Raw genomic sequence first — 17,343 nt, forward strand, 5'->3', positions numbered from 1 at the left:
GGGTGAAACACTGTTTCACCTTAGCCACTGAGATGTGTGTTATCTTTACTGAAATGTTGTCTTTATGATAAAGAGGCTTGCATAGAGTCAAGCTTCCTTTGTTTTTGTGCACATTGCACCTTTTCTCTTGAAGTATAGAGTATTTAGAATGTTTTAAAATTAAGCTGATAACAAAGCCCATATAGGAAAACACAGTCTGGTGTAAATTTGGGGTTGTTGAAGCAAACTGGAAAGTTAACACTTTTCAGTGTTTGTCAGAATGGGTTTTTCTTCTAGCAAAACATCTTGGTTACTGAACAGTAAATGGCAAAAAAAAAAACAAACCAAAAAACCACTTAAATTCATTTTCAGAAAGCATTTGCTTTTGTGTTCTATTTACATTGCTTCTAACTCTGTCTTCTCATTTATATCTATTTCTTTTATGTTTCAAACTTAGAATCAGCAACTAGAAGTCACATTTTCCTCAAGTAGTCTCATTCTTGTTGTTTGTTCAGATTATTGGAGGACGAATTAAGTAGCCTGAAGTCTGGACACTCAGCTGGGAAAAGTGATTGAAGCCACTCTGGATGCTGAAGATCTGTACCTTAGAGTCCCTAGTCCTTCCCTTAGCAGATATACAATTTTTATTGTACTGCAGAAGCAACTTAATTACCTGTTTCAGACCTGTAAATTCCTCTCCTACAGATGCCTGTCTGGAAGTCGGTGGTGACAATACTGAACATCAGTTATGTTTTCTTTGAGATTCAGAACCATCTGTTAGAAGCCATGTATCATGTTGATTGCAGAACCACAGGCAGAAGCCAAATATTTTGATTGGTAGTATGATATCATAAAAATATGAGGGATATTCTTCATTTTATTTACCTTTCTCTGCCTACTGGAAAAAGACAGGTGACTTTCTTCATGTTTTTGTGTTCCCATTTGAGCAGCATCTGATCCTGACTGTATCACTTACTGCAAACTTTGGACTTCTTAATAGATTTTTATATGTGTTATGTAAAACATTGATTGTAGCAGTCTTGTTGAAAACTGTGGAAATATGACTCCCTTGCTCCCACCCTCCCCCTTGGGAGCATCTAATATAAATAAACCTTTCAGAAAATGAGCTCTAGGGAAAGAAGTTGCAGCAATCCTGACAAAACTGTTTCCTTTGTCTTTAAGAAACCGATATCTTACAAAAATGCTTCAAAAAGCAAACCAACCATCTGAAAAAAAAAATAAAAAAATTCAAAACCCTAATCACTACCATTCCACTGCCCTCCCTCCAAGAAAAGAAAGGCATAAAAATTGGATGTGCAAATTATTGTAGAATTACTTTTTTCCCTGCCAGTGTCATTAATCTACATGATGTCTACACTGAAGCCTTTGCTTTTACGTTTTTTGGAGAGACTGGGACAGAGCCCTGTTATTGTTTCTTTTTTTTTACCTGGATTTTCTTCTCAGATAGCTAGGTCAGATTGTAAGGACTTGTTTTCTATTTCTAGAATAAAAGCTTGTCTTTGACTATTCTTTATATAATTCACCTTCTAATTTTCCTATTCATCAAAATATTTTGACTGGCTATCATAGATATGCTGTGTGCATATGTGCAGATCTAAGTTTATATGTCACTTTTCTCATTATACACCTGCATTCTGAACAAATGAGAACTTGGTTGGATCAAATTTATGCTTTTAATTCCAGTAGTGCATGTGTGCTTAAAGATAACTAATAATACTAATTTCCATCTCTCCTGGAAATAATTTCACTTTTGCGGAGTGTTTTACTATGAGGTGGATGTAGAAAGCACAAGTTCAGAGTTATAAGGAAGGAACAGTTTAGTATCAGCTTGTGACCACATTCCTGCCAGTTACAAACAGACTAGGTGAACAAACAGGATATAGTGTGCAATATAGTTACAAAAAGAATAATTATTTGCTAAAGTTGTGGGAATAAAAGCTCTCAAATTATACTGAATATTGTCAGTATTGTTTAGGACCGGAGCAATATGCAGCTATTTACCTATCATCTGTTTTAGAGATATAAATATATATAAATATTACACATATATATATCCATATATATGTGTATATATATATGTGAAACATTCTAAACATAAACTTTTAAAAATTAGGATTTATAGTTGATGCACATTAAAATTCCTGCATAATGGACGGAGTAGGAGTTTGTCATCTGTGCTGTCTATGCTTCAAAGAAGCTTCTCTTTGTCAGCCACACAATGTGTACAATATGAGTGGGATGAATTGTGTTGCCCTCAGCTGTCACTGTGTACTAGAGCCAGTCTGCAACATCATGTACCCTTTTTTCTCCTTTCCCTTAGTTACAACAGAAGTATTAAACTGGCATATATATTTTCTGATTTTTAATGGGTTTTTTTTTGCCTTTCTGCTGCTTCTTGATACCTACCAGCTATTTTTAAAGCAACTTTCTTCCTTATTTTCTTTTTACAACCAAGTAGAATAAAACCAGCTCAAGGCACGGTGAATGTAAGGATTTATACTTGTTTCCATGTGTAGCATCAACTGCAGGGAATATGTGTATGCTTGTGCCAGCTGTTTTTCCACATCTATCCCAAACTCCTCGGTTGAGGTCACCTCTGAAGTGCCTGCTACAGTGAGTGATGGAGTTATTGAGATTCAGTGACAACCCTGACCCTGACCCCCTTGTGGCCTTGGTTTCACTCATCCATCTTCCAAGCCCCACAGGCTGTGATGTGCTGTGTGGAGACAGAATTAAACAAGTGTGAATAAACAAGTTCAAAGCTTTCTGTCATGGCTGCCAACACAGAACATCAGGAGAATGAGACATTAATAACTCAGTGCTGGGCAGGCATGTTGTTTTGCCATAGGAACACCTGGGGAAAGTACCACTTTCTATGCAATCAGGTTTTTGCATGCCAAGAAAAGTTTGCTTAAGACTTCTGTGAAGGGTGTGAGATTTACCCTGCCATTCCTCTTAGTCAGGACACTGGCAGCAGTCAGACCAGAGGTAGAACACGTCATTCAGAAAGGTCCTGAAAAACCTTGTATGGAAGCAGCATCCTTTGCTTGTATTGTGTTATCTGGGCTATGATTCATCAGAAGTGATTGGAGGGTCGGGGTTTTTTTGTGGTTTTAACCTCATCTGGTTACATGAAAAGATTCTGAAACGTGTTGCTAGAATTATTTTCTTAAGGATAATCTTATGGGATCAGTTTTGCATTTTGCTGTAAACAAAAATGTTTTTCTATAGTACGGTTTAAGGTTGAATCTCTGTGGGTAAGTGGCTGAGATAAGATGCTTGTGACAGTGGTTTAGGTAGTGCCTGTCTTCCTTCTATCAAGGCACTCATTTCACCCTGTGGCACCTTCTGATCTGTTGACTAGTCAGTGATTAAATACATTTATTTAGTTCAATGGGTCAGAGATGTTGGTGTGGTTAGAAAATTACTGATGGATTATCAGTTTCATCACCTCTGACATCCAGCCTTACCATAGTTCATCATCTGAGAATTCATAACATATTTGCCTGAGCAGTAACATGCTCGGCTACCTGTGTGATCATGGGTCTGGGAACTGGCAATGCTGTGCTCAGGATTGATAGGACAGACGTCACAGGAATTAGAAGGGCATCATCTTTTTTGGTGAAAAACACACTTATTAAAAAAAACTACTGCAGAGTGTTCTAGGGTCAGTGGCAAACATAATAAATTCCAAAGCTGTAACACACTGATACTTGTCTTTTTAAGCATTTCAAGAAATAAAAGTGATTTTCAGAAGGAAAGAAGTTTTGGCTTTAGCGCTACTGGACACTTATAAAACAGAAAATATGCAGCAATTTTTCAAGTCTAAAACTGGAAAATTCATATGAAAGCAAGTATAATTTTAGAGACCTATTAATTTCATCCCTGTTACACAGTAAATCTCATTGTTGTCTGACCACCTACCTAAGATTAGGGGGAGTTTTATGAATCCCAGTCCCAAGACAAGCCCAGATGGAGGTGGCACATTACTGTTCTTCCAGGTTACAAAACAGTTATTTATGGATCAGTGAGTTGTTGGTACTCCTATGCTAACATTTTTAGTTTCAAAAATTTGTGTGTACCTACAAGGGAAACATCTTGTATCAGAAGGTGAGGTACAAAATCCAGTCCTTTTTTCTTGATTTAAAGCAGCTGAACATATCCAAGTGATTTCAATCTTATGGTAAGAACTTTAATAAAGGAAGTGAAAACATCATTCATAAATAATAGCAATATCATCAGCTTCTTAGCCCAAATATCAAATACACATCATGTACTATAAAAGAAGTGTAAAGGAAATAGTGAACAGGATTTGCTTCAGAAAACAAGTCAAATAAACACTGGATCCAATGTTTAGGAAAAATATGAAAATTAATGGGAAAAAAATACCCAAAGAAAAATATCATACATACTTGGGATTATTGTTGGAGTTTTTTGTTTTGGTTTTTGCCTTCCCATGGAACTTGTAATAGGATTCTTATGTTGAGAGTGAAGCAAATTTATCTAATACTCTTTTGGGTTGTTGACATCAAAGATAAGAATAATGCTGGTTGCAGTAGTGAAGTGAAATCTAACACAGCAAAGACGTTTCAAGTTTATTTGTTCTCATTCTTCTTCAGGGTACTGCAAAGTGGTCCAGATAACAGAGCCAGAATGGAGGTTGACTCTGTGTAGATTTGAGCAAATACAACTTTTAATCTATAATCTCTTGGACATCATGAAATGTGATGAGGGAGTTTGTAGGGAAGTGTTGCTTTCATCAGTTGAAGTCTAATAAAGCTGCTGTGTTGGCATTATACCAGCTTGTAACGAATGTCTTGATGGAAATAAATTGTTAATGTTTTGCACTGGTAGTGGATTTTAATCTTTAAGGTTCAGGGAGTTGTATTCCTTAATTCTTACCGTTCTTAATCTAGTGAGTTTTATTTCTGGAACACTTAAGAGCCTATTTCTTTTCCTTTTTTTACTTCATAGGTTTTTCAAGTACTAATTTCTATCATTCTTTTGAATCATAAACCACTTTAAGATTCATTTAATATAGCAGTTCCATAGAGACATCTTTTAATTCCACACAGTTTACAAGTATGACATTTGAAACCCTTAATGTCATGTTCAGCCAAGGGGAAAAGATGCTTTGGGAGGAGGTAAATTGATTGATTTTTATATTATTTTTCCAGAGGATTAAAATACAGTTTTATTACTAGTACTTAAATAAAAGTCAGGCTCAAACCTTACTTTCAGTGTTTGTAATCAGTTAACCAATGAATGGACTTTGTTTCAAGATCTAATGTTTTTTCATGAGTTTAAAAATATTGTCGCTATAAAAATAAATCTGAGTTAAAGCTTTGTATAAAGAAACAGTAGAAACTTTTTTTTTTCATTTTATTAAATTTGCCATGTACGTTGTATGAAGTCCGTACTAGCACACATTTTTATTTTCTCCTTTTAGCTAATACTCCTTCAAGGTTTTGATTAGAATGGAAGAGCAAGTGCTGTGGTTTCAGTCCTCTCTGCTACAGATTTTAGTTTTACCACCCTTATTTCACAAACTGTTGGGCAATGCCTCTTTATCCCCAAAGGGTTTGTGTGCTGGGTGTGCTGCTGGTGTGAAATGGCCCAGTGCTGGCACAGGAGGTCCCTCCTGTGGGACACTGTGCTCTTGTTGATACAGGAGCTGTGTTTGCCCACTGCATCTGATCAGTGTTCATCCACAGGCACAGCTTTATACACAATTTGCTCCTTTAGCCCTGAGAGACTTCGTGTGCTATGGCTGCTTATTTTCTTACTGCAAGAAATGCCTTGGCTTTTACTGCCTGCTTGATTTTTCTTTTGATAAGTCTTTTGAATAAACTGAGAGGAGAAAAATTATAAGAAGGCATTAATCTAGAGGGGATTATGCCCAAGTGTGGAAGAATATATGCAGTACTTGAAATGACTTTTAACCCAAATTTGACATTTGACTTGCTTTAGAGTTGATAATATCCTTTTGAGATCTCTGGCTTATTATCAGCCTCATTAATTCTTGTGACTTCTCTTGTTTCTTTTTATTGACACATAAGATGTGTTATTTTAGAAAATGAATTCCAGTTCTTTGTCACAATTCCCCGTTACAAAAACGAAGTAAGGTTAAACTACACATATGCTCAGAATATGACAATAGTTCTGCTCTTTCACTGGGGGAAGCATGCAGGAATTATCAAGTTAGACCCTAGAATTTGCATCAATTGTTGTGATGTCAAAGCTGCCATATTAATATTCTTAGTTTTCCATTTCAGTGGTTAAGGATAATGCAGATCAATCTAATGAGGTTTTAGGTACACGAAGTACTTCTTGCTTTTACAGCAGTATGGTCTTCAGTTAAAAATAAGCTTTTTAAAACATATAGTCATAACTAATAAAAACTTCTAGTTTTAAATAAAAAGGGAATTTAAACAGGAGGGAAATTAGGTACGTAAGTTTAAACAGGAGGGAAATTAAGTACGTAAGTTTTGTCTGATTTTCTTAAAACTGAACATGCACATTGTATTGAGAAAGAGTTTTTAAATCTTTATGAATTTGTAGAGTTTGTTTTGAGCAAATTTTTAGGTCAGCTTAAGAATGAAAGCTGTTTTCCAAAAGAGAATGATCTATAACAGTTATATTCGGTGGGTGATGCTCATTGCTCTAATATCTAGCTGCATTAATGTATTTTCCTAACTAAATACTGAGAAGAAAATTCAGAAAGCTTCCTAAAAGCAGTTGTGAGCTTACATTTTTAGATTCAGAGCTGGAAAAACAAAGGCACATCAAATTTATGCCAATAGTGTGAAAACTTTATGGTCTGACTCACATTTTTGCTCAGTGTACTGTGTTTTATTAACACTGCAAGCCTTAAAATAGGTTCAAAAGAAATTTTTGTGATGTCTTATCCTGACAGCACAATGATCTGGTGAAATAATGTCACAAACCACATCTGACAGGTTTAAAGTTGAACACAGGTGGCCTGTATTTCCTTTTTCCTAACTCTGCTCCCTATTACAGGCACAGAGGTCGGGCTGAACCTGCCCTGCCTGTATTCTGTACAGGCAACATGGACAAATGTGGACTCTGGTGGTGGCCAGCCAGAAGCCACAGGGTTCATTTGAGTGTAATGAAATCTGAAGAGGAACCAGGAATGGAGAATCAAGCCATGTCTCCTTAAATGTAAACTAGGAGCAGTTTGATGAAAAAACTGGCCTATTCTATCTATTTAATCTAGTTTTTAAGGAATTTAACCACTTTGTTCCTTAAGAATCCCTGTGGAGATGCTTTTGAACAGAAGAGCAGTTTTACTACAAGAAATTGTTGTTTTTACATGAACATTTATTATATTAAGTACATATTTTCCTATTTTCTTCAGAGATTTAAGAGTGTTCTAGTGTAGATAGAAGTTATGTGAAGATAGTTACTTTGCCACTACACTTTTTTATGAGTGGATAAGATTTTTATTTTTTTTTAACCCTTTAACATTTTTAAAGGCTCTTTCCTAAACTTCACGACAGAAAAAGAGAGGTGTGTAAAGATAAACCAGAAGTTATTTTGGCTCCTTATGGCACACATGTTTGAGAACTAATGCTGTGTGATTTCTACCAACTGACACTTCCTTCCATAACATCTTAGAAATGAGCTAGCTCAAGATTCCTGGGCTATCCTGAATAAATTTTCTTTTGGGTGAAAGGTCAGTTAAAGGCTGGAGGTGTTTGGAAGAAGGAAGGAGGGTGATTTGTCCTGATTTTTTATTTCTGGCTCTTTTAGTGGCTTTTGGTTGCCATGCATGTTTGACAGACACTCATGATTCCTGTCATGGCAGATCCACGTTGTCCATAGAAATATCAAGTCTTGACTTGTTTGCTGGGGTGCCTGAGTGTGTTTGGGTGTCAAATCTTAGGCTGCAATCCCCTATTTGAATTATCTAAGTTAGGACAACTAAAAAGTGGGGCAGATTCACTTCTTATGTTATAATGTAGATATGTTCTTAATTTAGGTGTGGCAGGGGGCCCCTTTGTGATAAACATATTCCTTACTTAATAATAACTTAATTAGCAAGGTTTTTTTCTCTTTTTGTGCAAAATTTTCTGTGTTTTCAAGGAAGAAATAATGACTCCATATCTTTCTGGCAAGTGAGCCAGTTAATTGCTTTTTTCTGTAGCATCTAAGTATGAGCTGAAGCACCTTGTTAGACACAGTGTCTCTGTACATGCACCTTTTACCTACATCTCAAAATATAAACAGCAGTGAACAACCTGTTGTTTGTGTCTGTGCTCACAGTTTCACCCAAGCAGCCAGTAAAAGTTGATAAATTATCCTTAGACCTTGCCAGAGAATCCAGTGTATGTTGACAACTCTGCAGAGCTCTGCAAACTCCCATTTAATAATGAACAAAACCCAAAGGAATGTATGGCTATTTCTGAGCCTTCATCTTATGAAGGTTCCCTTTTCCACTGAAACTCTTGATCTTTTTAAGTCTTCAGATGGGAAAGTGCCTTTAGCTTCAGTTACCCTAATACAGTTTCATTCTTGAATTTTAAAGTTAGATTTTTCTCCAAATTTCAAATATTGTCTGTTATGTCTAAAATTTGTACAACTTAATTCCTTAAAACAAAAATTCAATTAAGCTGTCCCTTGATTTCTTGGGGTGTATGTGTGACTGTGTATTTAACACAAATGCATCTGTGTTTGTATAGCAGTGTTGTCATAATGCTGAACAGTTGTCATCTAAGTCAATTGCTTAGTTTATTTCCTCTTCTTAACCATAAGGTGTGCTGTTTGGAATTGTTGTAGCTTAGCAAAGAAAATATGGAGTACTTATACCACAGTGAAACAGATACTTAAATTTTCTTAGGGGACTGATACCTTTTGCTTTTTTCCCCCCGTACCTCAAAGATACTGATTGATCAAGCCACATTTGTTAGGATCACTGAGTATCACTTGGTCCTCATCCCCTGTGTAGAGATATGATCCTTGGCATGGATTTCAACAGCTCTAAACAAAACCAAAAAAAAGACATGCACTCCTTTGAAAACTTACCCAATGGCAAATGACTCTTATGAAGACTTCTCCAGGCCATAAAACTGGCAGAGTGACCCCTGTGTGTCATGAGGAAACTTGGCTGCATTCAGGCAAAGTGGTTCAACCTCAGCACAGCAAACAAAGTGTTCCTTTAAAAAAATTGGCTGTAGTCTCTGGAGAAGGGAAATTCTGGAGACCACCGTGAAGCTGAAGTAAGGCTTCCTATTGTGTATTCAGCTCCCAGCCATTGTACACATTTGACCCCCAAATGACAAAATAAATGAAAGCTGCTCTTCAAAGTAATGCAATCAGTTCAAAAATATTGTGCTAATAAAGTTATAAATTCTAATTGAAAGATTTATGGCAATCCATTTAGTTGTTACTAGGTTATTTGTGGCAGACAGATACAGAGTAACCTGATTAGAATCAGCATTGTGATGACTTGTAGCTGCAGAAGAGAATAAAGCTTTAAACCATTGTCATGGCCCATTCTCTGAGATGCATTTGGAAGCTGATTTGAAAGAAAATATGACCCTTAAATCTAGTTTTGCAGCTGCCCCAGATACGTTGGCCCAAAGAAAGTGCCAAAATGATTGGCAGGTCTTTCTTTACCTAAATTTTAATTTGTAACTCAATTTTGCAGATAGAAGAAATTAAATTGAAACACACTTTTCAATATTTTTTCAATTCATTATGTATTTAATATCTCACATTGGGAAAAATAGTCTTAATTCAGTTAATAACAGAAATGCTATTAAGGAGTTTATTCTTTTGGATTTGATGAGCAAACTTTATAAAAATATGCTTCCTATATGAATGTGCCCTTGAAAAATGTAAAAGCAAGGCCTTTATTCATGTATAGCTCTGTAGTTTTAATTGAGTGGGAACTTTGATTTACTTTAGATTTGACTTTAGAGTTAAATAACAGTTCCATAGCTGCTACAAAGACAAGGAGGCTAGTTGCTAGTGTGGTACACATTCATAAATTTAGTATCTAAAAAATGGACATTGTTTTCTTACCTTCTTTAATATATATATATATATATATATATTCTTATAGTTACACCCTTCAAATTATTCTACAAGCGAGAATCAATTCAGTTTTGTATTCAGTTTGTTTGTCCTATTTATCATAAACAGGATTAATTGGTGAGAAGGATACAGATTTGTATAATCATGAATATAAAATGCATCAAGTTTTTGAATACTGTAATAATGTGTATTGCAAATGAGTTATTGTTCCTAAATTTAGTGCACTTGAAGAATTTGGCATAATAAAGCAATAAAATGATCCAAGTTCAGGCTTATTGGCGAGTGCTGGTCTTGGCCATTCTGATTAATACAGAACTTTTTCTGTAATATGTCAATTGATGTTATATTTCAAGTTATAATCAAAATAGATATAGTTGTTAAGCTGTCAAAGGGAAGCATATTGACAGAACTGCTTTTGTATTGATAATTAAATGATTCTTATAGCTCCAACCTTACAGAAAAAGTACCCTTATTCCTTCCAGAATCAGAGTTTCTGGCATTCATTCAACAAACTTTTTCTGTAATGCAATAGGAGGAAACACTAATTTACTGTAATATCTAAAAACTGAGAGTGAGCTATAAATATGATCAATGAATGGATTATTAAATTTTGTGTTTAATGTAGAGCTGGAAGTTCTTTGACAAATTGCAATAGTGTTTAATTTTCTGTTAGTATTAACTAATAAGTATATTAAAATAGTAGGAAGTAGTAAATAGGAAGAAGTATAAAAGTGTTTGTCTGTATTGGTACATTCTAGTAAATTTTTATATGTACATGTGTGGTACATATGTATCTGTTATATTCCAGATAATTATTATTGTCATTTTAACACTGTCTACTCTTTCTTTCCAAGGTAAGAGTAGTTTCTGTTGTCTATCACATTACTGAGTTGTGATCACTTCATCTGAAGAGCCAAGTTAAGCTCTGCCTTTGGGATGGTTTCCTGTGACCTCTGTGATGGGGGAAGCAAGGGAAGGAAACCAGGGAGAAACTTTGCCCCTTTATAAGCATGGGCATTTTATGAGCCATGATCCTTTGAATACCTCTTGCCAAATCCAAGGAAGGATTCTGGAGCAGACTGAAGTACCTAGATATTTAGGATTAGAAACTTCCCTTTCACTTTGCTATCAAAATCTATTCAAGACATCCCATTTTATGGGGTTGAACTACCAGACTCTGAGCTCCTAAGCAGTTACATACCCTGAAGTTTTCATCAGTGTTACTTGTGTTCAATCCCTAGTGAACAAGCTATTCCCAGCAATTTTAACTTCGTTCTGATGGTGGTCATTTGAAGCTCAGAGGCCTGAAATGGTTGAATAATTCCCAAAGTGATGGATTAGCATCCAGAGAGCAGTTGAGGTGGTCAAAGGTGCATGATAAACATAATTCATCACCTGGATATTGCTGCTGTTTCTGGGGTTCCTATGGGACAAATGTAAGGACATTTTGGGAACTGGCAGAACTTCTATTTTTAATCTCTGAATCCGTATTTAATAATATTTCTTTGATCATAAGTAGCAAAATCACTGTGATTAGAGCTACCAGTACAGCTTTGTGGAAAATGTTAGTGCTGGTTTTCTGCTGTCTGGGAATACTGTTATGCACAAGCTGTTGTGGTATGACAGCAAAAGAAGATCCAGAGCTTGTCATCTCTTTTCAGTTAACTTTTATTCCACTAGATTATGATCATTGCACAAAACTTAAAACTCCAGACAGATTGTTTTAAGAACTGCAGTAATGAAATTTTATATTTTCCAAAGCTTTTCCCCTTTGGAATTTGTATGAAGCACAGAATTACAATAATGTGGACTAAATAGCTGGACTCCTTTAAATACTTTGGTCGTAGTATCAGGAAGGGTGTTGAAAGAGCTTCAAGACTAGTGAAGCAGATCATGAGCTGATGTGCATGGACTCTGTATCATTTGCTTCCCCAGAATTTTGCTGTAGGAATGTGCTGTGGATGGCCTGGCCTGCTGCTGTTGGTAATAAAAGCTATGGTGCCCCTTCACTCCATCTGTAGCAGTCATGGTGATCCTGGAGATGCTGGCACAGAACTTGCATTAATTCCAGAGAAGTCAAAGGAAACATCATTTCTCTGCATGTGTCATGATTTAGGAGTAGTACTCCCCAGTACAGTTCCCAAAAGAGAGTCTCCAAACAAGACACTGCTCACTTGCTTCCCCCACCCCTTCCTGCTCTGGGGATGGAATTGAGAATTGGAGTCACAAAGGTAAAAATGAAGGGATAAGATAAGAACAATTTACTGGGACCAGCAATGAGATAAGAAAACAAGCAGTAACTGCAAAAAATAGTACTAACAAAAATGTACAAAGAGAGGGTGATCTACATGTGAAACACTTACCAAGCCAAATGTTGAAAAACAATGGCAGGAAGACTTTCTGCTGAGAAGTGAGAGAGTTCCTTTGCCCAGCCCCCTGGCATTGAGATCAGATGGTATTAAATAACATTCAGGAGTGGCCATGCCCACTCAGCCCAGGGCACAGCAGCCCAGAATTCCTGGATTCAAGCAATGCAGTGGGCTCACCCTCCTGGCAGCTGGGGCTACAGGTGGGCACCACTGCACCTGACTGCTGTAGAAGAAATGAGCTCTGTCCTGCCCAGAAGTAAGACAGCATATTTTTCTCCAGTTTAAACACACAGACTCCCTAGTTCCAAGTTTCCTATTTGGGTTTGTTCTATCTTATTCTGATACTTAAAAGCCAGCAGTAGACTCCAAATGCAGGATAACCATCTGCTATTTTAATGGGAAAGAGAAACTCTTTTTTTGTCAGTTCTCATCTTAAATGTTTATTTTCCAGATCTATTCTACTTTTACTTTGCCTCCTAATCTCTTAAGTAGCATTTGTATAGACTTATGTTTGTTTCACCAGTTATACAATCTGGAAAAGAAATTCCTAAACGAAGAAAAGTTTGTTGTAAGCTGGATTTTGAGACAATTTTAATTTGCAGTTGCAGTAAGTCACAATCAAAGCAATTCCTTATCAATCTGTCAAGTGGCTGTGGCAGTACTGAATTGAAGAGGGTTGTTCTGGGAAGTCTCAAGTGTTTGTCTCAGGTACCATTGCTGTGCTCTTTCAATCAAGAGTCAGAAATGCTGCGATGGGCATATTTTGTTTGTTCACATCACTGTCTGTCAACACTTCAGGAACATTTTCAGTCCCCTTTTTCCTGCTGCTCTCCCTGATCAGAGCATGACTTGCTTACTAAGATTCTCATAAGATAATCATTTAATAGCAACTCTGAGCCAGAAGACAAAAGGAAAGAGAGTTCAAGAGCTCATTGCTAATTTCTCTCCCAGCATAATCCAATCAGTACAGCTCTCCAGCCAGGACTTATAACCCTTAATAAGTCACTCTATTCGATTAAGAGGAATTGATTTTCTTCTACTGTGTATCATAGTGATTATGATGAATATGGTATCTGCTGCTCACTTCCCTATCTTCCCTTCTAGTCTCCATTTGTTTGCAGGGTCGGCAGGTAAACGAGCCAGGGAGATGACATGGCATCATTAACTGGAGCTGGTGTCAGCACTGTGACAGCTGTGGAATTGAGGTGTCCTATAGATCAGAGGAGGAGCTGGTTGTGAGAGTCTCACACAGCAATTCCATATTTTTGACAACTCTACTGACAGCCTCAAAAGCAGGAAATTATGGGACAATCATTTGCAATTGTGACTGGAAGAGCAACTTGCATGGGTGGTGGTGTGGTGGTAGCATATTGACCGTGATTTAGAGGTTAACTAAGGCTAAAGCAGATGGGTGAGGGGGAAAAGACAGTTCTCATATTTCAAAAGTAAAGCAGGATTGAGTATTCTTCAATCAGAGATACCGGTGGAAAGATATTTTGGTGATGTTACCTATTTGTTTGGTTTTTATTTATTTATTGGCAGTAGAAAATTTAATTGACTTGAATGAAATTAATTTTTGGGGAGGGAAAATAGGAGTAGAAAGGGGAATTAGCCAAGTCTCAGTGCTGTCCAAGGTGGTTTTGGGAATGGTCACATAAGGGCACACAAATGTTTATATACGTTTAATTTATCATGAGTGCAGTCAAACAGCAAAACAAACATGATAACTGTCTGGGAATTCTTTTCCCACCATGGAAGTTACCAGCCTATGCCTGAACAGCTTTCCTCCTGGATGCCTTCAAGCTGTAGGCAATATAGCAGGTGATGGTGAGCTTTGGAAAGAAATGAGCCAGTTACATGATTCAACTCTTTTAAATGTATAGTTCTCTCTCAAAACTGCTGTTAAAGTTAAAACATAGCACACTTTTTAATAATTACTGTTATTATTTTCCAGAACTATTGCTTCTCCTCTATGTGGGTGTCTACTTAAGAAGCTTTATTTTCAAAACTATTTAATTACATTCTTGCTGAGCAAGGGAAATTGCCATTTTGGTGTTGAATTATATAACTCGAATAAATTGTAAACATTTTCAAAATCATGTAGTTGGACATCCTGTATAACCCAAACCACAACTTCTTTAGAAGGATAAGTAATGTGTGGCTGGAAAAATACATGGTGTTTTTTTAGGGCCTGAATTTGTTATATGTTGTTTTGAATAAATATTGAAATGCCTCTGTAAAGATTTCAAGTGAGGGAAATCACATCTCCTTTAGGATGTTTTAATATTGAGATGACCCAAAGGTGAAACTTCATGAATTTTAGGTGTTCTCTTCCTGTTAGGCTTCAGATCACGTTTCTTTTTAAATTATACAAACTGAATATTCTGCAGAGAAAAAAGTTTTGCTGCCCACACCACATTCTGAGGTATTTCTGAGAAGTCATATGTCTTAAATATTGCAGGTGTTTCATGCAGTTGACATTTACTTTCCCTGCATAGCCCTGTGGAATGCCTGTAAAATGGGATTCACATTGCCAGGTGCTGTCTCATAAGTGCAGCTTTCAAGCACTGATTAGATGGAGTCTGATGGTTTCAGGAGTGCCTGAAATCTACAGTCTTTGGATCCAGAGGCAGTTTTGAGGGAAGTAAGAGTGATTACATTTTTATCAGCTTTCAAAATACTTCAGCAAGCGTGCTTCATTTACACTGAAAGAATCCCCCAAAAAATCCAAACTATTAACTTGCAATTTGAATTTTCCTAGTCACAACTTCTAGCGATGAAATACTGAAATCCTGGAATGAGAATGTCACCCTAAGGAAGAAGCCTTGGAAAAATGCAACTTGCATATATATTTATCACCTTAGATAGTTTTAGCATCTTGAATTTTTTAAGTATCAAATTATTAATTGGGATTTTCAGACTTCACAAAAAAGGCATGTGGATAGTATGAAATTGTAGAGCTTTTAGTGCATTTTAAAAGTGTGGACAGTAATATTGGACAAAATGTCACAGGAATAGTGTAATCACTGACAGTTGCTCACTGGGCCAACATCTTTGCTGCTGTTTTCTTACATCTGCACACCATTCCAGTAATTTTTACTTACTTTGTTAAATCAGGAGGTTGTGTTCTCTGGGTCATTTCCTTTGCCTCTACGATATAATATTCTATTCTGTTATTGTGGTTTTTTTTGTTTGTTTTGAAATATGATCTTACCATAAATCTTGAACTGTGCCCAGTTTACAAAGCAATGTTTATTTGTATAGATTGCTTGCCACTTCATTATCCAGCAATGTGTGTTGTCTGAAAATTGGATTAGTAATGACCTTATATTTTCTTCTCGATTACTGGCAGGTATTGAATTGTTTTGAGGGTGTGAACCAATATCATCATGACTCTACTAGGAACTTGTTTTTTCATTGGCAATTCCCCAGTGATATCTCTTTTTCTGGATTTATCAATTACCACTTTCAAATCCACTTAGTACGTGCCAAGTTTAATTTGTGGGATGCTAATTTCCTAATGCAAATATCATGTGGTCAGATGCTTCACTGAGTATATAACCTCTATTCTGTGAATGTGTTGATCATAATACAGTGAGATGTGATATAGTCATCGTCTTCCTTCTGAGCAGCAGCTTTAGTGGTTTTATTCCGGATTATTTGGCATTTGGATCTCTCTTTTGTAAAAGCAGTCTTGTCCATATGGTGTGGCTTTTGTTTAAAAGGTGTTTCCTGTTGGTTGTTGCTTTTGAGTATGCATGCTGCTTATGCTGTGAGAGACACAGAAGTGTTCCAGTGCTGTTTACTTGATGAAAATGCCTTAAATGCATATAAAATCTGGTTGTTATGAACTAGAAAGTAGAATAATCTGCTGTGACAATGTTACCCAATTTATAACACATGGAAATTCTTCAGCAACTTCCTTCTTATGGCTTTATCTATTATTGGTTTATATTTGTTTTGTTACTTTAGCAGCAATGGATACTGACAAAAAAGGCTTGATAATTAAACTTTTATTTTGACCCTAAAATGACCTATTTGAACAAAACTTTATTATGCATATTTTTCTCTTGAAAGCTATAAAATGTTCTCATTCAGGTCCTTAGGACATTGTTTTGGTTTGTGCAATTTGGGGATGTTGGAATGTGCTTAGGGCCCTGGGAAACCCAAGGTTGGAATAACAGAGGGGGCTCTTGTTCTGTCCTTGGCTGAATATCTCTGAACAGCACTTAGAGGATACAGAATGTCCCTGGGCCAAACTGTTTTCCATCTAGGAAATCTGCATGACCTCAGTTGTCACCAGGCTTTATAAATGATAATGTTTATGAATTTAGTATATTTCTCTGCTTCTCATCCTCACTTGAAACTTTGAGGTTTCTGATATAAAGAGAATAGATATATGATTTACTTGCTAGAATTTGTGTAATAATGTAGGGTTAACAGCACCTGATAACATAGAGAAAATTGTATTACCCAAACCCTGCTTAAATAATTACTTATTTTCATGAAAGCATTAACAAAAACATAGGATTCATTTCAGAGTGAAAGTTCCAATGTATTTTGATAAAATTGGTCTTCAGTTGCTCTCTCAGTACTTAGTGCTTGTTTTATATTATAGAGTCTAACAGGTTCACTGACAATTTTTCCCCAGCTAGAATGAGTATCTAAAGTTAACATTCCTCCCTCTCCTCTTGGCATTTCCACTGGGAGGACAATAGGGTAAGCATCTTAGGAAAAATAGCTAGGAGGCACTGATTTAGTTTTGAGAGAGGGAATGCTCTAATCCCCAGAGCTCCAGGGTATGCTAAAGAGTAGTGAATGCCTTCATTCTTGTACAAAAAAGCTTCTTTTGTATAAAGCTGTATTTTTATCAGGAAACAATTTCCAACATATGAATGCTAAAAATTATAATCAG

At 36.3% G+C, this 17,343-nt stretch overlaps 1 protein-coding gene and 1 long non-coding RNA gene across 27 annotated transcripts in view; both read left to right on the forward strand.

Annotated features, from left to right (window-relative positions):
• ROBO2 (roundabout guidance receptor 2) overlaps positions 1-17,343 on the forward strand; it is a 1,015,778-nt gene that overhangs the window by 632,959 nt on the left and 365,476 nt on the right. The window lies entirely within an intron of this gene.
• On the forward strand, positions 10,868-16,526 carry LOC147654421 (uncharacterized). Its single transcript, XR_015285197.1, has 2 exons — positions 10,868-10,913; positions 13,533-16,526. It is a non-coding gene; the product is annotated as an uncharacterized LOC147654421 (long non-coding RNA).

Source organism: Cyanistes caeruleus, chromosome 3 (genome assembly GCF_971803275.1).
Source record: "Cyanistes caeruleus chromosome 3, bCyaCae1.hap1.1, whole genome shotgun sequence".
Taxonomy (NCBI): domain Eukaryota; kingdom Metazoa; phylum Chordata; class Aves; order Passeriformes; family Paridae; genus Cyanistes; species Cyanistes caeruleus.